The 20,521-nt window shown below is 26.9% G+C and overlaps 2 long non-coding RNA genes across 2 annotated transcripts; both read left to right on the top strand.

Moving 5' to 3' along the window:
• The first annotated feature begins 6,707 nt into the window (after nucleotides 1–6,707).
• On the top strand, nucleotides 6,708–7,591 carry LOC136075488 (uncharacterized). Its single transcript, XR_010635977.1, has 3 exons — nucleotides 6,708–6,803; nucleotides 6,886–6,992; nucleotides 7,558–7,591. It is a non-coding gene; the product is annotated as an uncharacterized LOC136075488 (long non-coding RNA).
• Nucleotides 7,592–9,926: 2,335 nt separating this feature from the next.
• Nucleotides 9,927–14,349, top strand: LOC136075489 (uncharacterized). The gene is made up of 2 exons (XR_010635978.1): nucleotides 9,927–10,144; nucleotides 14,031–14,349. It is a non-coding gene; the product is annotated as an uncharacterized LOC136075489 (long non-coding RNA).
• Nucleotides 14,350–20,521: the final 6,172 nt, after the last annotated feature.

Below are 20,521 nucleotides of genomic sequence, written 5' to 3'. Positions count from 1 at the left end.
AAATCGTTTTGTAAGTGCCAAAACTTTATCTTGCAAAATAGAAAACGATTTGGGGGTTAAAATTAGTCCAAAAACAGTCATTCGAAGTCTTAAAAGACAAGGAATAGTGAGTCGCGTTCCAAGAAAGGTTCCTTGTATTAGTTATAAAAATTGTAAGCTTCGATTAAACTATGCTAAAACGTACATTGATATGCCAGACTCATTCTGGAATAAAGTCTTATGGACAGATGAGTCTAAATTTAATGTAAAAAGATCTAATGGTAGAATTCGTGTATGGCGTTCATCAAAAAATTGCTTAGAAAATGGAACTACAGTCCGAACATTTAAACACGGAAATGGATCAGTAATGGTTTGGGGATGTATGTCGGCAGCAGGTGTTGGAAAGTTAGTATTTATTGAAAGAAATATGGATAAACATTACTATAAACGTATTATTAAAGAAAATGTTGAACAATCAGCATGTAATCTTGGTATTGGTGATGACTTCGTTTTTCTTCAAGATAACTATCCCAAACATAATGCCAAAGATGTGATGGAATTTATGGAAAAAAAAGGTTGGGACATACAAAATCATCAACCTCAAAGCCCTGATTTGAATGTAATAGAACATTTATGGGATAAAATCGATAGACGAACAGATAGAACAGGTGTAAACACCATTGAACAATTAAAAGTCCAAACTGTAAAGACGTGGGAATCAATCGATCCGTCTATTACAAAAAAACTCGTTGAATCGATGCCAAGACGTCTTGCTGCTGTTGTAAAAGCTAAAGGACAAAATACACGATACTAAAATATAAGTTTAGTTCCCATAACATTTATCAAAGTGTACTATTTTGAAAGCGTACGATAGCTTTTGTCACCTTCTTTTTGTTACTTTTCCTGCTTTTTCATCAAGATATTAAAATAAAACTTTTTTATTGTTCTGTTTTTTCAATTTTTGTTTAAATAATTATAAATAAAATAGTTTTTATTCAGTTTTTAACTTGTTCCTTGCATTTCTTTTATTCTAAATTAAGAGTTAGTAATTTTTTTATAGTGAACTTTTGTCTCATAGTGTATACATATATATATATATATATATATATATATATATATATATATATATATATATATATATATATATATATATATATATATATATATATATATATATATATTTAAATAAATATATATATATATATATATATATATACATATATATATATATATATATATATATATATATATATATATATATATATATATATATATATATATATATATATATATATGTATATGTACATATATGTATTACAAAGTAAAGCGGTTCTAGATGATAAGACCTTTCGATCTTCTGGTAGTTTGCCGCGTTCATCTTACAGTTCGTATTACAGAAGTGAATTTATTATTTATGGTTGTAATTTTTTATATTTATGAGAATATTCAATCTTAACGAAACTTTATTATGTTATCACTAAAATGTATACTATGGAACAAAATTAAATAAAAAATATAAAAAAAACTTAATTAAGTAAAAAATTAAATACTCCTTTTTTGTTTTTAAATTCAAAACAATTTTTCTTAAAACTATCGCATCGAATTGCGGCAAATACCCTTTTTTTATTACATTAATATGTCACAGGTAATTGAATTTAATAAACAACCCTAAGATTGTCGTCATAATTTTACCGGCTAGTTCCTTTTTAAATGTACAATCAATGAGAAAAAAAATTCAGGCGAAATCTTTCTGGTCTAAAAATGAATTTTTTCTTTTGAAAATATACTCAGATAGTACTAATATTATGAAATTTGTTATTCAACTTGTTTTAATTGCAACAAGGTATATCCATTATTATTTAGGAACAAGTGACACTATGTTAAAATACTTATTTGACAACAAAGAAGTATTTGAACGAAAAATTTTTGACATAATTTAATTGTTATTTATACTTATAATTTCAAATTGTTCCTTAAAAATTATTAAAATTTAAAAAAAAACTTTAATTTTTTTAATATTAGTATAAACCAACATTCTGCCATTAACGCATAAAGTGAAATTCAGAATTATGGAACAATGTTACCAACTCATTGGTAACAAGGGTTATCAAGGGGGTTATTTTTAATGATTGGACTAAAGTAAAACGAAACCAAAAATCTTTTTTGTTTTTAAATTAAAAAAAAAATTCTTAAAACACTCGCATCGAATAGCCGCTAATATTCATTTTTTTCAAATTAATACGTCACAGATGGCCATATGCTACTAAATTGAATTTAATAAACAACCTTAAGGTTGTTGTCAGGCATGTCCTTTTTCAAATATAAATTCAACTAGAAGAGAAATTCAGAAGAAATCATTTTGATATAAAAATTTATATCTATATTTTCTAAACATATGAAATAAGTTAAAGATAAAACGATGTTATTAAATTGACTTTGTATTTCAACAAAAAGATATTTCGAATATAATCTAAAAGTTAGAAACGGATTAAATAGTGTTTAAAACTGACAAACATAAAAATTTGACAATTAAGTTGCATTATATTTAAAAGTATTGTTCTTTTGTTATTTTTGTTTAACAAATAAAACGCATCAATTGTGCCGTAAATCATATGATTGATTCAATCTTAATACAAAGAATATCTAAATTTACAAAAACTTTATTAGATTACTTTACAACGCGTTAAAAATGAGTAAGCTTTTATTATTTGGTTTTCTTGCTTTGTTTTTAATCAAGCTTTCTTATGCTGATTTGGATATTGACTATGAAGAAGATGTTGAAATCGAAGAAACTGAGTTAAATAGATTTAAAAGAGATGCCAGTGCTTTTCGTTCATCCAGCTCGGTAAGATCAATTCGAACTATTCGCGTAATACCAATACCAGTGGTTCAAATTCGCACTAATACCCAAACAAGTTATGGCCAAAGTGTGATTGGAAATTCAACTTTAAGTATATTGTTGATTGTGGCTACATTGATTGTTCTAATAATTTATTTTTAACTTTATATTAGATGATCTCCTTGTCATATTATTTAAAATCAAATTTTAAATAAGAAGACAACTTTTTAAATTCCCAAGTTTTAAAGTCTCTTATTTTAAAATTTTTTGTGATTAATGCACTCAAAAGCAATTTTTCTTTAAGAAATGGGTAATTTATTGGCAAGTAAAAGTTATTTCACAAGATTGTACTAAATTTTATTATTTAACAAATAATGCAAATATATTTAAGATCAATATTTAGTGATTCTCCCTTTTGCTTCAAAAATGAATCAAAAGTATGACAAAAAGGTTCATTTATGATTACAAGAACCTTTCTCGCATACTTTTGATGCATTTTTTAGCAAATTGCCCCAAAAGTTTTACTATGGTTCCAGCATTGAATAATTTTTTTTATTAAATACACTTTATTTGTCAAATTTTCTTTAGATATATGATGCTTAAGGAGCCCCTAAACATTTTATAAAGGATTTTGCTCAGGAGAATTTCCTAACCAACCGTATATTGATATATTCTGTTCTGATAGAAGTTTTTTAACTCATTTAGCTGTGCGACATGGCGCCCCGTCCTTAATCAATAAGATTTTTTTTTCACATGGACCAAACCATTCGGCTAATTGTGGCAACAATTTATATTCGAGGACTTTTTTATATTGTAACTGATTTGTTATTCCCTCGACAATAAAGAGCCTCCCCATATCCCTTCCTCACATCACTGACAAAATCATCACAGCGATAGGGTGTTTAACTGTTTGAATAATGCAGTATAATAAGTATTTTGACCCTTTTTATTTTTTTACGTATCAAGCCATCTTTGTTAATACTAGCAAAGAATTCTCGTTACTAAAGCATACCTTAATATATTATAGAAAGATTGTTAAGCGAATTTTTTAACTTTGATGTAAAAAGTGGATATATTTTAAAATCATTGAAATTAATTTTACCCAATTCCAATCATCTTTTGCTAAATTTCTGTATTGCTTTGCTCTCTCCAACTTTTATTGCATCATTTTTGAAGTTATTTTAGGCTTCTTAGCTGGACAACAAAAAATGTAACCGATATTGAGCAGGCGACATTAAACCGTTCTATTTACATTTTGACTCCAGGTTGGTCCAGCTTTTTAATTATTTCAATGATAGTGGCCAGTTTATGTTCTAAAATACACATGGTTATTTTTCTACGCTATGTGTTAAGATTCTCCTATTTCCACATTTGCTGACCCTCTTCGGCGTCAAGCTCTTCATATGAGTCATTTTTTTTGTAAACTTTTTACGAAAAGCAACAAAAAATATTATATTCTGGCAATTTCTCGTTGAGAAAAATTAGTATTTATTAAAAGTGCCCTAATTTCAATAGTTTTTCTTGGTAGCAAGTACTTTTTTTTACCCATACCTAAAATAGCATATCTCAAATCAGTTGTACGGTTTACAGATTGCTTTGGTACTTATGACTTCAACAATATTAAATCAAACCTAATTAATTTTGTTTTAAAACAAAGAAAAATATTTAAGAAACATTACTTTTATTGACTTAAATAAATAATACAAAGATAAACGAGTTTAAAACTCTGGTAATAATTCTCAACAATTATAAAGAGAAAAGATTTTAATTACGATGACATCATACAAAATGGCTGTTAAAAGTGACAAAATTGCGAGTAGCAAAAAAAACAAACACTGATTTTATGACATAAAACCATTTTTTGAACAAATAATTTGAATAAAAAACTTTTAATCTTCATACGCAAAAATTATAATTCAAGATCAAGGCGATCTAACTTTATAGGTAGCCATTATTAATTATCACACGACGAAAAATATAAAATTAATAATATACATATAGATATAAATATATATATATATACATATATAAATATATATATATATATATATATATATATATATATATATACATATATATATATATATATATATATATATATATATATATATATATATATATATATATATATATATATATATATATATATATATAGATATATATATAGATATATATAGATATATATGTGTATATATGAAGAATTTTTTTTTAAAAAGGTGGTAAGCGCCATTTAAAAAAATAAAAAAAACTTATGGTTACTTTTTATTATTAAAGAACCTAACACTTTTTGTATCTGAATAATTTTTAATGAGTTATAAACCTATATTTTTTTTTTGTTTAAATATAGTTTTATTTTTAAACACGGTTTGGAGTTTTTTAATTATTATCAAAATGTTGTATTTGTTTTGACCAATCCACGGCAAATATAAGTTACTTTTGCGCAAGCGCAGCTAATTTTATCAACTTATGTTGTTATGAACTCGTGTATAATGACGGACTACGATGGTCTAGATAAAACTGTTCTCCTGTCTCCTACTCCGCGTAAAAGAAAGATACGTTGCTCGAAACGAGAAAAAAACAAACGATTTCTTCATTTTAGGAAAGATTCCCTCTTTATTGCGTATTCATAAAATGGGCTTTTGCATAGTGAGTTTGAATAACATAATTTGATGATAAGGAAATAACCAAAAAAAAAGACATATCATGTGAATAAGTTAAAAAGTATTTTTGTATTTTATGTTCTTTTTATGTACTTATTTCATAACGATACTTATTTTTATATGGTTTATTTTTGGAAACTAATAATGCTTATTTTTTTGTTGTACAAAACATAAAATTAGGTTGGAAATGCTCTTCTTTATTAAGAAAAAAATTTTCATTTAAAATTAAACGATTTTGACATTTAAATTTTCTATCAAACTTTGTTATCAAACTTTGTATTAGTTTTTGAAATTTGAAAAAATAAAAATAATATCGTTTATTGAATGCTATAAATAGAAGATAAATAAGTAAGTTTTAAACACGTTTGGATTTTTAGGCACGAGAGATTTCACCAGAGAATCTGTTGACAATTTATTCTAACTTTTACCAGGACTCAGACAAAGTTTCACAAGATTCAGCAATTTTGGCTATGCTTGAAGTAGACACTGTTAAAAGAGCCAGAGTAAAAGATGATGTCAAGAAAAAATAAGACGTATCACCATCAAATACTTCTTAAGTCTTGGAAATAAGTTACAAGTTTGTCAGGCCTCATTTTGTTCTGCGTTGTGTAAGTGCACCGTTAAATATACTGCTTTTGTATGATAGATATTTAACCAGCTAGGAATATAATCCCCACAAAAAGTCTAACCATCATTTAATTACAGGCAGTTTTATAGCCAGGTTGTAAAAAGTATAATTATTTGAATTCGTCTATAACATTATTAATAAAATAAAACCAAATAAAATATATTCATGAAGTCAAAATCAGGTTTACGGAAAAACTTGTAAGTAAGGCAGCCAAACATGTACATTAGGTTATCTTTAACACCCTTTCTCTTTACACAAACTGTATGCGTTTGGCAATCCCACATTCAGTTTATGTACTTTATAGACACCCCCCTTGCTTTTTTCATTTCATACAATCATGCAAATAAAGATATTTTAAAAGTATATACATAATGAAAAGAAAAAATTAAAATATATTATAAAACCCTTATTGTGTAGTTTGTTGAAAATGTTATAAATGGGGAAGAGATGGTACATTGTTTTCCAGTTGAAGAAGTGAATAACTATAGAGAAAGAGTGGTACAGTTGCTTTCAGATGAAGGAGGTTTGGTTATAGTAATATTTACAAAAAATTTACGATAGAATAAAAATAAACAAAAACAATAAATTATTCAAGCTTAAATTATTAGGTCAAAAATGCTGGTAAAATACAGTGTGTCGCATTTGTGGAAACATAAAAGGTCCAAAAACAAGAAAAAAGCAGAAGTTAGATGAATGGGTAATAAAATCTTTGTTCCACTAATTTTTTATTATTATGTTTCAATTAGGGAAAGAATTATAAAAAAAAGATGTTTTTATAGATAAAATGTGATATTTGCATTCCAAATAGATGGTATCATATGGAGTGCATAGCCTATGAAACCAAAAACAGCATATCGTTTTGCTGTGGAAACATTCATCTTTAAAAGTATGTTAAGATTTATAAGTATAAAATTTTGAAGATATTATTTATGCACATATATTTACTATTACAATTCCTTTATTAAATCATAACTCTAGGCTATATTATTTTTATTATGATTTCATTTGAGGTCTTTAATACGTATAATATATAAATATAAAGCATAAAACATCAGTAGAAGAAGTACGTTTTCATTTATTTTGTTAACAATTGTTTCAAATAGTTATACAGAGATATTTGAACTCCTAAAAGTTGGAGCTATTTTTCAACTTGAGACAGAAGAAGTCTTTGTATTACAAAGAAAAACTAATTTTTAGTTTGATTTTGAATTTGTTGTGTTTAAGGAGGTTTTTCAATTTCTTAAAACTAGGTTGGTTTTAAGAAAAAAACTAATTATTATTGTTATTATAATTGTAGATTTTTTAATTTTGGTTTAGATTTTTTTAAACATTTGCTACAGTAAATGATATATTATAATGAACATAGGTTTAGTATGAACATAGGTTTAGTATATTTGATATAATAAAATATTTGATTAATTTAAATAACTACAACTACACTTTCACTATAGGTTTGGTACATGGCTGAAAATTCTTCAAGCAAAAGAAAAGAATTAAAAAATTTTATAAAATTTTATAAATAAAATGCTTTATTGTAATATATTGGTTTATATAATATGATAACCCTGATAAAGACAAAGTAGACTTTTTAACTGTTATCAGCTTCCAAAAAACAAATACCAAAAACTAAATACAATTAGATGTAATACATTAGTATAACTAAGAAAATATTAACAAAAAGTTTTCAATAATGTTTAAAAAAAATTGTATTATTTTAATAAAAACTAAAAAACCTTGTACACCAATTTCTAAATTAAACGATGTTAGAAGTGTTGGAGCAATTTTTTACAACCAGATGCTCTTCCTGGCATTGATCGTTTCTTCAGATCAAGACTGACAGTTTTTATTGTGATTCTACAACTAAGAAGATTAGGAACCTAAAATCAAGGAAAAAAAGAAGATTAATTAACAATTTTAGGAAATTCAAAAATACTTTAGGCCTTGCGATTAAGATAAGCAATGCAAACATCATAAAAGAAAAAAAAGAAAATAGTTATGTAGAACATAGATAAATTACTGAGCTCTTTTTTTTAATATAATCAAAAACAACAAAACAAATATTTTAATGTATTTTCTTTCTAATTATCATAGTTGTATTTGCAGCTTAGAATCTATGAACAGCACATCAACTTGATAAAATTAAAAAATATATTATATACTATCAGTATTAAATGCTTAGAATATCAAACCTTCATGTACTTTGTTAAAAAATTAACATAATAGATAGCTGCATTTGTTGCTTAGAATCATAGAATATCACCTCCCCTTAATAAAATTAAGAAACATACTATTATATTTTTAGAATATCACATCGCCCATGTATTTTGTTAAAAAACAACATACTAGATAGTGCTTAGAATGTTAGAATATCACCTCTCCTTTATAAAATTAAGAAATATATGGCATGCTACCAGTATTATATGCTTAGAATATCACATCCCTTATGTAGTTTGTTTAAAAACAACATACTAGATAGCGCTTAGAATGTTAGAATATCACCTCCCCTTATAAAATTAAGAAACATACTATTATATTTTTACAATATCACATCGCCCATGTATTTTGTTTAAAAACAACATACTAGAGAGTGCTTAGAATGTTAGAATATCACCTCCCCTTAATAAAATTAAGAAACATACTATTATATTTTTAAAATATCACATCGCCAATGTATTTTGTTTAAAAACAACATACTAGATAGTGCTTAGAATGTTAGAATATCACCTCCCTTAATAAAATTAAGAAATATACTATTATATTATTAGAATATCACATCGCCCATGTATTTTGTTTAAAAACAACATACTAGATAGTGCTTAGAATGTTAGAATATCACCTCCCCTTAATAAAATTAAGAAACATACTACTATATTTTTAGAATATAACTCCCTTATGTAATTTGTTTAAAAACAATATACTAGATAGGGCTTAGAATGTTAGAATATCATCTCCTCTTAATAAAATTAAGAAACATTCTATTATATGTGTAGAATATCACATCGCCCGTGTATTTTGTTTAAAAACAACATACTAGATAGTGCTTAGAATGTTAGAATATCACCTCTCCTTAATAAAATTAAGAAACATACTATTATAATTTTAGAATATCACATCGCCCTTGTAATTTGTTAAAAAAACAATAAACTAAATAGTGCTTAGAATGTTAGAATATCACCTCCCCCTAATAAAATTAAGAAACATACTATTATATTTTTAGAATATCACAATGCCTTTGTATTTTGTTTAAAAACAACATACTAGATAGTGCTTAGAATGTTAGAATATCACCTCCCCTTAATAAAATTAAGAAACATACTATTATATTTTTAGAATATAACATCCCTTATGTAATTTGTTTAAAAACAATATACTAGATAGTGCTTAGAATGTTAGAATACCATCTCCTCTTAATAAAATTAAGAAACATTCTATTATATGTGTAGAATATCACATCGCCCTTGTATTTTGTTAAAAAACAACAAACCAAATAGTGCTTAGAATGTAACATCCCCTCATATAGATATATAAAATATTGCATAACATCTGGTTGAAAATTTGTAAAATATTACTAGAAAATCATCAATTTTAGAATTAAAAATTAAATTATAGTACCATGTCTTGCGGACTTCGTATATACCAACATATTAATAATGAATTTCATTTATGTATTTGTTGCGTTATTATTATAAACTATGAACGTTCTTGTATTATTCGGACGCACTCGGTACCCTACTAAGTTCTATTACTTCAAAACGCATCCTCGTTTTCATTATTTCTACTGGTGCGGTGATATTCTAAGGTGCGGTGATATTCTATTACAATCCACATTCAAGTAAAATCCGTTGTTTCGTATATCCTAATAACGAATACAATAGTTTATAAAGGGACGTCCTGGGGACGCCCGTTTTTATATTATTTAATTAGGAAATAAAAGGACGTCCTCAGGACGTTACATATACGTACCGGGACGGACTGACTTAAACATAACGTGTGTAGGACGTCCTGCAAACGACGCTTGCCCACCGGGTGGAACACAAGGTAAATCTCAATATTTTTTGATTTTTTTTTGTAATTGTGTTTTTTTTATATTTGCCCCAAATTTACCTTGTTATGTATTCGCGTTTTCGAAATTTTATTTTTTTGAACACCCCTATTATGCATTGGAGAAACATTAAGAGATTTTGAACACCCCTATTATGCATTGGAGAAGCAATCCAAATATTTAGCAAATGCTATTTCATACATTGGGCCAATTACTGTAAACGTAAAAATTAATCCGAGAAGTATATCTATATACTTCCAATTAAAATAAAAAATACAATAAACAAAAATGAATCTGCTAATATTTGGAGATGTAACAAAATGTTTCAGTATATATTTATTTTAAGTATACATTTCAAAATAGTATTTGTAGATAAACATGATAAAAAAAAAAAACTGTATAAAATTGATAAAAATAGTTACTTATTTGTCTAGATGTGTAATACACGTCTAGACAAATAAGTAATTCTATTTATCAATTTTATATCTATTCTAGACGTGTAATACACGTACACGCTTTAAAATAAACATGTACGCATCCGTGAGATAATCTTATGCTACAATTAAAGTTAATGTTCAAAAACTTTTTAAAAATAATTTGATAATTGTTTACTTAGAATGATGCAATTATTAAAATTATCAAAAACTATTAGAATTATCAAAAAGATAAGAAGCAAAATTTTACTTATGACTATCAAAAAATTGTTACAAGGCTATCAAATTTTTAACTTTTTATGAACTCCCCCTCCTCTCGCCTAATATTCGTCTAAAGGTTGAAAAAACATTTGTGTATAATAGTTTCACAATCAATTAAAACAATTATGTCGCACACTAATTAAAGTTTAAATAAAATATCTCAGCAATATTTCACTTCAAGAAGGTTATTTTTTCTCTAATGTGTGCAAACTTGCATGATTTAAAAAAAGCTTTTAGAAATTAAAGAACAAGTTTTTAGAAATATTTCAAATCCTTTTTTTTATCCCCGTTTATTTGACAGGTAATAGCAATTTTAATTAAAAATAATCGTGATTTAAAATAGTTTTTTCGAGATTCTAAATATTTGTGTTTCTAAGTAATTTTAGCTTGAAATTATCGTGATTTTAAATAAAACGTTATTTTAAATAATCGTGATTTTAAATTAAGAGCCGCTATTACTAAAATAATAAAAACAAAAAAAAAAACAAATCGATATAAAACTACAACGAAATTTATTTACAAATATTAAATAATTTGTTATTCTTGTTTCTAACGCAACTATATAAAAGCAACCATTATTATTGTTTTTTTATGTTTGTTTTTTTATTAATAATATAACACGTTTATTGATTTTTATATGCGCGTGTATTCATTTTTATATGCGTGTTTATTCATTCTTATATGCGTCTTTATTAATTTTATATGCGCGTTTATACGCGAATCAACTAGCCATAAAGTCTCTAATATAATTTTATTTAAAAAATTAATATATATATTTTTCTATATTAAATATTTTATATTAAATATTATACATTATATGAATATTTTTAGCTTTTATAGATATATTCAAAATACAAACTTCGTTGTTGCCACCGCTACTTATTTAAAAAATAGTTGCCGAGCCAGCATTGGATTTATGTAACTACGCATATGGTTGTAAAATGGAATAAAATGAAAATCTGTAGTATCCATAATATTTTTAAGTTTCCTAATCACCCCATCCTTATTTCGAGACCTTGCTCCCTGTTTGCATGCATTTAATGAAAAAAAAAATTCTTCTATTGGATTAATTTGTGGTGTGTATGCTGTCAGATACTTAACAGCTATGCCATGAGAGGCTAGTGTTTGCCTAAAAAAATGACTTTAGTGGAATATACAATTCTCCATAACAAGCACCGGCACTTTCAGCACATATCAAACTAAAATTTCTTGCCACGATTTATAGACGACTTTAAAATCGATGGCGCGGCTCATAGTGAATAAACATATGTACTGTTGGTGTGCACATTAAATCCAATTTTGTCCTAATAAATAAGTTTTTCATTTAAAATTCCGTTAATTTCGATTGCAAATGCATAGTGTGCATCAATAACTCCTGTTGAATTACGTTGTTCTGGCACATGCACAATGCGTTTTTTTAACAAATCCGAGCGTTTAAGTTTTCTTGAAGTAGTAGGATTAGACATGATGAAGCATGCCGCAGAAAAATTTTCTTTTATTGCTTCTTGCATACAAACATTGTTTTTTTGTACGCATAATACAATAATATTTTTTATTTGAGCGTTTATAGGCCTTATACCTCGTTTTTGATCAGAAATTGACTTAAATGCAGTCATGTTGTCAAATTCTATTCTGTTTAACTTAACGACAAGCTTTTGAACTGCGCGCTTAGATAAATTAAGAGAATTGGAAATGGTTTTTGTAGACTTATTTCTTTCAACTAAATGCTTAAGCATTTCAATGTGCTCTTTTGTATCATTTTTCCGTGTTTTTTGATTGGCACTGCTATTTTCTCTTCCATCCATAGAGTAAGTATTTGAGTATTAAAAATAATTATAAATAATTAAATTTAAATATTATTATTATAAATAATCTGCCATAGCAGTAATTAGCTTCTATGAACTGGACATCTAACGATGTCCTGTTACTATCGTTGACAGAATGTGACAACAGAAGAAGGCAAGGCAATCTATTGGGATGCAATTCTTAGGTAAGAATATATGTATATGCAAGATATTTGAAATTACTCTGACAACAGCATGGTTAAGGATTTTGTTTTCTAAGTTTCCTGAAGGACAATTTGAAAAACAAGTGGGAATTATATTTGGATTTTTGAACTTGACTGCATTAAAGTTCTTGTAGATTTTGAAATACTTAACCAAATTGCCTCTTATTTGCCAATCGAGATTTGTAGTTCATATTTCTTAATTGAGGAACAAGTTTAGTTGCTCTGCGTTGAAGCTTTTTGAGTCTCCTAATGTCTTTCTTTAAATAGGGGTTCCATTCTAAAGCGCAAAACTCAAGCAGCGGACGAACATAGGTAGCATATAGTTTTAAAACACGGCGTTCAAAAATTATAACCATATAAAGTTTAAACCCCCCCCCCTCAATTTGAGGGGGTTGTAATTTTAACATGGTCATAATTTTTGAACGCTGTGAGATAATACTATGAAACTTAAAAATTATCGATGAATATAAGTCTAGTTAAAAACAGTACAAAAATTATTTCATTAACTTGCTGCTCTCACGTTTGAGGCAGGTGTTGCAAAAGTTTTGGGGCTTTTTTGTTCCCAGCCTCCAATCATAGAAATATTTTGCAATTTTTTGCAAACCCTCATTATTTGATATAGGTATAAATATACAAACGTTTGGAGTTAGCTCCATGTCTGGAAGTTAGCTATCTCAAACATTAAAAAATGCTGGATCCGCCCCACTGAGACAGGCATATAAAAATGAATAATAACCTTCTAAATCAAAAACATTAAAACAGGAAGTATCGTTCAATTTTAAAAATCTTTCTCCGGCAAAGTAAAAAACTTTACAGTCCACCAATAAGCGGTAGAAGCCACGTTTACCACTATTGCTTAAAAATGTTATATCGTTGTAAAATGCAATAAAAAACACCGAAACGTGCAGAAAACGGAATTTTTCCGTAACTTAGCAACGGCAAAAATCTAATAAAAACTAAGGAGTGTACATTTAAGAAATGCTGATTAAATATTTTTTTAACTAATCTAATGTTTTATCTAACATTAAACGCACCGCAATTCAAACAATTGATTATTGTAACCCAGAGAATATCAAAATTTACAGTTATTTATAAGTTTATTTCATAACGCTTTGAGAATGAGTAAACTTTTTTTTATTGGGTTATTAGCTTTGTTTTTTATCAAGTTTTCTTATGCAGATATTGACACTGGATTTGATTACGATATTGAAGACGATATTGAAACTGAAGAAACTGAGTTAAAAAAATTTACAAAAGATGTTGATCCTGCCCATTTTAGCAGTTCGGGACAATTGGTTCGCATCGTACATACCAGTGGGAGTCACACTTTTAATACTAGAAGAAGTTATGATCAAAGTTTAAGTGGAAATTCAACTTTGAGTATATTCTCGATTATTGCTTCCTTAATTGTTCTAATTATTTATTTGTAACATATTTGTAATTATTTAATTTTAAATGATCTCCTCGATTTAATTTTATATATTTGAAATTGTTTATATTTAATTTGTATTTTTTATTTAAACTTTTTTAAAATTTAGTTTGCTTTACTTTTCGAATTAAAAGAATAAAAAAAGTAACTGTTAATATATATATATAGATATATATATATATATATATATATATATATATATATATATATATATATATATATATATATATATATATATATATATATATATATATATATATATATATATATATTAGTCAATACCATAATTTTTTTTCGACAACAATTTTCATGAGTGGCATAGAGGTCATATTTATATGAATAACTGTTAAATTTTCTTTTCTTGATAGAAGTGTTCGCGCTGATTGTTCGAAGTTACGCTTTTTATGACTTTTGACTAAATTTAGAGCATTTTCTGAGCTTTGGCGCAAATAGACTGTGATGTCAAATCCAGTTAATTTGTTCAACGATATTTTATTAGTGCGTTCCAGTACCAAAAAATACAAAATTTAAGAAATATGTTGTACCTACCTTTTAAGAATGATTACGATAGATAAATCAACACTTTGGCTATTACAAAGTGATTTTTTGTTGACCTTTGAGCTTTTTCTCTGTCATTCGACAAGTTTTATGATTTATACCTCATTTTAGAATGTTTTTATTAAAAAAGACTGTTACTGGAGCCTTGGGTCAAACAAATCCAAATCCAGAACGATTTCCTTAAAAGATTGGATAAAGGACTTTGAATCTTTTGTTGTAAACAAAACTTGCTCAAAACGATTCAATGTAGTTCAAAAATATATACACACATTTGTTCTGTGGTTATTTTAGGTGCTCCTAGAAGGCCTAATGGTTGTATCACAGAGCACCACAGCAAGATTGTAAAATAATTTTTTTGCTAATCTTAACTAAATTTATATTAATGGATAAATTTAAGTTTCATTGTATTATCTCTCAGCGTTCATAAATTACGAAACCCCCTCAATTTGATGGGTTTACAAATTTTATATGGTCATAATTTTTGAATGAAGATTGTAAAATAATACTTAAAATTTATCGATATATATAAATTCAGCTGAGAATAGTAAAAAAAAAATATTTTATCAACTTGCTGCTCTCACGTTTGGGGCATGGGAGATAACACAGAGCTTTTTGGTTTCCAGCCTCCAATTATTGCAACTTTTAAAAAAGCATAATTATTTGACATAATTAACCACTGGTGACAAAAATTTGGCACAATCTTTGATAAGCTAAAATTTATTGAATTTTCAGTTATTCAGTCTTAATTTTTGAGTTATTTTGTTTATAAAGTGTTACTTATCTTTTACTGAAAGTTTTGTTTACTTAGACTAATTAATAAAAAAGTTATCCAAAAATGAAGTCGACTACATTAATTGAAAAAGTGTACAACTATTGTAATTTGCATTCTAACGCTAAAACGAAGAGCACCGTAGAGTATTTTGTTGCCTCTAATCACCCCGAAAGAACCATAAAACGTTATATGGCAAAGTTGAAGAACAATAAGCCAATGTCTCGTAAGTCTGGATCAGGCAGAAGACCAACAATTATGATTGCTGGGAACATCAATCGCCTGAAAGGTCTTTTGAACAGCCGGTCTGGAACTTCAACAAGAAAAGTTGCAAATAAATTCAAGTGTGATCATTCCCACATTGTAAAAACAATAAAAAATAAAACAAACATTTGTTATTTTAAGAAAAAAACAAATCTCTGATTGCACTGAGAAACAGTTTAAGCAGCTGCAACTGAAGTGTGGAAGAATTTGTCGCAAATTTAGAAACCGCGACTTTGTCATTGACGATGAGTCTAATTTTACATTTAACCATACAAATAAAAATTCGAATGTTGGACTTTACTCAGATGACGCAAAAAATGCACCAAAAAACGTAAAATAAAAGCGCAAAAGCAAATTTGAAAAAATAAATTATTGTGTGGATTACCATATTCCCTCATGGAATCTCGAAACCATTTATTGTTCCTGCGAGACTGGCAATTAACCAAACAGTGTATAAAAATGATTTCATCATCAAACGATTGATTCCTTTTATCAACAAACATCACAGTGATGGTAATTATATATTCTGGCCTGACTTGGCCTCTTCACATTATGCTAGAAGTGTGACTAATTACCTCAATGAGAAAAATATCCGTTATGTAACAAAATTTGATAATCCAGCATGTGTCCCAGAATTACGACCAATTGAAGATTTCTGGTCAATCCTTAAAGGCTACGTGTATGAAAACAATTTGGAAGCTGAAAGTGAAGATCAGCTGCAAAAAAAAAATCCATTCTTATTTAAAAAAAATTGATAAAAATCTTGTACAAGGCATGTGTGAACATGTATACAAAAAAGTTGTTGTCGTACGTCGTAATGGCGAGATTATAGCAGTCCCGAATATAAAAAACTAATATATTGTTTAATATTCTGTACAATAGTTTTTGATCATTAAACTTTTAGTTGTACTATTACTGTCTGTGTTTATTTTGTGCCAATTTTTTGTCACCAGGGGTTATAAACATACAAATGTTTGGATTTTGCTCCATGTTAGCTATCTCAAACACCAATAAATGCTGGATTCGTTACTGCCACCGATCTCTTGTTTCTGAAGCAAATTTGCTTCTGAACTCAGCGTTTAAATATTGCAAATGTATAATAAATATTTATATATATATAAATTTTCAGCTTAAGACAAATATCTCAAGAAAATATGTAAAAAAATAAATAAATTTTAAACTTATTTTAAAAGGTTCAGAGTTTGCAGTTAGAAATCGGATGAAAATTCAAATTATTAGAACCATTCAATAACGAGAAAGTGGCAAAGTAGTCGCCGTAGCTATAGTTCTTTACAAGAACTCTTTATTTGAAGTAGCTTCTGATGCTTCTCCCAGCTCATCACACGCTCTACATTATCTTTATTTACTTTTACTGTAAGCACAGCAAAATTGAATTTTTTATTACGAAATATTTTTCTTGGAACAAGAATTACGTTTGTTTTTAAAAATAAATATCCTACCCTGCAATTTATTTTTAAAAACAAAAAATACTTTTCTTGTCATAAGAAATAAACTTATTAAACTATGATCAATGGATTCAGGATTTTGCTATGAGTTCTGATGAGTTGTTAGCGAATTTGAAAAATTTTAAAGTTTTGGAATTTATTAAGGAAGACATAAACTATTCTTAAAAAATTAGACTAAAATATCAAAACTTATGAAATTAGGTTTTGCTTGATAAATTGGTGAATCCGAAAAGTCGTAGGTCAAAAACCACAATACACTTAAAAGAATAATTTCGTCAGCCATTCAATAGATCTCTTAAAGTATTTTATTACTCAGAATAAAAACCTGCATGGTTTTAGAGTAATGCAACGTAAATTTCATGAAATTCAAGGCGTGCGAAACAGCTCCATTTTTGTTAATTTTCACCTAATGGTCTGACTTTTTTCCGCATTTGTATATATTTTCTACAAACATATACCAATGTAAATAATTTTAGAATTACATTTTCATTCATTTTGCTTTTGCAAATAGGTATGTTACCGGTTTTTCCATTTAATCTGGTGGTTTTTTGCACGAATCTGGTGGGTTTTTTCATTTAATCCGAAAGTTTTTCTTTATCATGATGAATAGTAATACTTTTTTGCTTTATTTAATTTAACTTCTAGAATTTCTATTTATTTCGTCATTTTACACATTTTACAATGTTATCTATAAATTTAAACAAATATATATATAATTAAAAGCTGACTGGGGCAAGTAGAAGTCAAAATGACTTATCATCAAGCCCCTTTGTGAAATACAAAAAAAAATACAATTAAATTATACATCTTCCAATATTACATAAAAGAGTGAAATTAATAAGTTTAAAAAAAAAAAAAAAAAAATATGGTTAGAAATTTTAGAAGGTTAAAAAAGAACTTAAAGTTAAAAAAAGAACTTAAAGTTAAACTTCCTTACATACAATTTTAGCCCGTTTTCTTTTTAAATTTTTAAAACTCAACAATGAATAAGGCACGAAGCCAACGCTCAGAAATTAATGTTGAAGTAAGAAACTTGATCAATAATCTTGTAATTAACGAAGGGAAAAGTGTAAAAGAAGTATCGGAACTTGTGTATAGAAGTGAGACTTCTCTACGACGCTTGGTCCATCGATATATATCAACAGGTAATAATAATCCTGGTATTAGAGGTGGTTTTCGACAGTCAGGTTGTACTTAGGAAATAAGAAATAAGCTACACGAGTTAATTGGAGATAACAGAAACTATAATCAAAAGGTGATAAAGGTAGAATTCGGAATTGATGTCAATGTCACTACATTATGGCAATGGTTAAAAAAATTAAGTTATACATACAAAATATTAAAAACATATGTTTTAAAGTTTTGTCACATATTTTTAAAAACATATGATTTATGATATTTAAACTTAACATTGCAACAACGTTACAGAAGTATCATTTATACTGATGGAAGTCCGTACATTCTTCATATGATAAGAAATCACGGATACAGTCTCCGAGGAACGACCCTAATTTAACGTTTGTCATCAAGAGGCCGTAACATTACCATGATATTAGCATTAAATTGGTTAAACATAGTCCACAGTGAAGCAAAAAAAATTTTTAATTGTTTTTTGTTCCATAATATACATTTTCGTCATTACGTAATAAAGATTCGTTAAGATTGAATATACATATAAAAAAAACACAAACATATATAATAAACAAACTTCTGTAATACGAACTGTAAGAAGAACGCGGGAAACTTGCTGAAGACCAAAAGATCTTATCATCAACAACCGCTTTACATTGTCATATATATATATATATATATATATATATATATATATATATATATATATATATATATATATATATATATATATATATATATAAACATACATAAAAATAAAATATTTACAAAATCGTTAAGTTGTTACATTTTAATTGTATTAAAATGTAAAATAACAATTATACAAACATATACCTTTACTTTTTCTTAACATTACCACGTTTATTGCTAACACAATGTTTGAAAAATATGTTTAAGTATATCAAAAAATAAGAGTTTATATAAGAAGCTAGCAGTGAACAAATTTAGAAAAAATCAGTAAGTAAATTTTTATACTTTAAAATACTCTTTTTAATAGTTTTTTAAAGCTATTTAAGTTTTCAAAGTTAATAATATGTTAATCTAGTAATAAAAACTTATTCCAGATATGAGTTGCACGATAAATAACTTTAAATTGCTCAAGTTAAGTTTTGCATGAAGGCTCTAAAAGGGTTTTATTTGTGCACAACAAGTATTTATACTCTGGCTTTTGTTTATAAAGACAATATAATTATGAAGGAGTTTTTTCATTTTACTATTATGCATAAGACTTTAAACATTATATATATTTAGTTCAAACAATATTAGTAAAGGCGTGTATTCTTTTTTATTTTTAAAATTAATTACTCGTATAGCAAGCTTCTGTTTACGATAGAGAGGTTCTGGTTTGCTTTTATAGGTACTACCCCATGCTGTATTACCGTAATATAAATAACTTTGAACAAAGCTATAGTAGATTTGTTTGAGTAACGGCTTTTTCAATAAATGGCGTGATCGGTATATTATTCCAATTCTTTTAGATATTTTACTACCTAAATAGGCGATATGCTTATTCCAATTTAGATTTTCGTCAATAAGAACACCTTAAAATTTAGTATCTCTACTTATTTCTCTATTTTCAATAAACAATTTTGGAAGAGAAGATTTGACTTCTTTTTTTTTATAAAAAGGATGAAACAAAAAATACTTCGTTTTACTTGAGTTAATAGAAAATTTATTTGCCCTAAACCATCCTGAGTTATTTCTAATTTTGATTAATTTCTTCGCACAGTTCGTTAATATTTTTTCCGGAGATAAAAAAGTTGCTATCATTAGCAAACATTTTAGTTGAAATTCTTTTTGATGCCCGATAGAGATCGTTAACATAGATTAAAAAAAGCAAAGGCCCAAGTATTGAACCCTGAGGAACACCACACTTTAATATAGAAGGATTAGAGAGTTTATAATCTCCATAGTATATAGATTGCACTAGAATTGCACATCATCCTTTTTTTTTTTTTTTTTTTTTTTTTTTTTTTTATTTATTACAACTTTTTAATAATTCATTTTACAGTTTTTATAAATAAAAAAAATTAAAATCTGAATAGAAGAAAGA

Source organism: Hydra vulgaris, chromosome 01 (assembly GCF_038396675.1).
Source record: "Hydra vulgaris chromosome 01, alternate assembly HydraT2T_AEP".
Classification (NCBI taxonomy): domain Eukaryota; kingdom Metazoa; phylum Cnidaria; class Hydrozoa; order Anthoathecata; family Hydridae; genus Hydra; species Hydra vulgaris.
The sequence above is the reverse complement of the archived record's forward strand: the minus strand, read 5'-3'. Positions and strand labels throughout refer to the sequence as shown.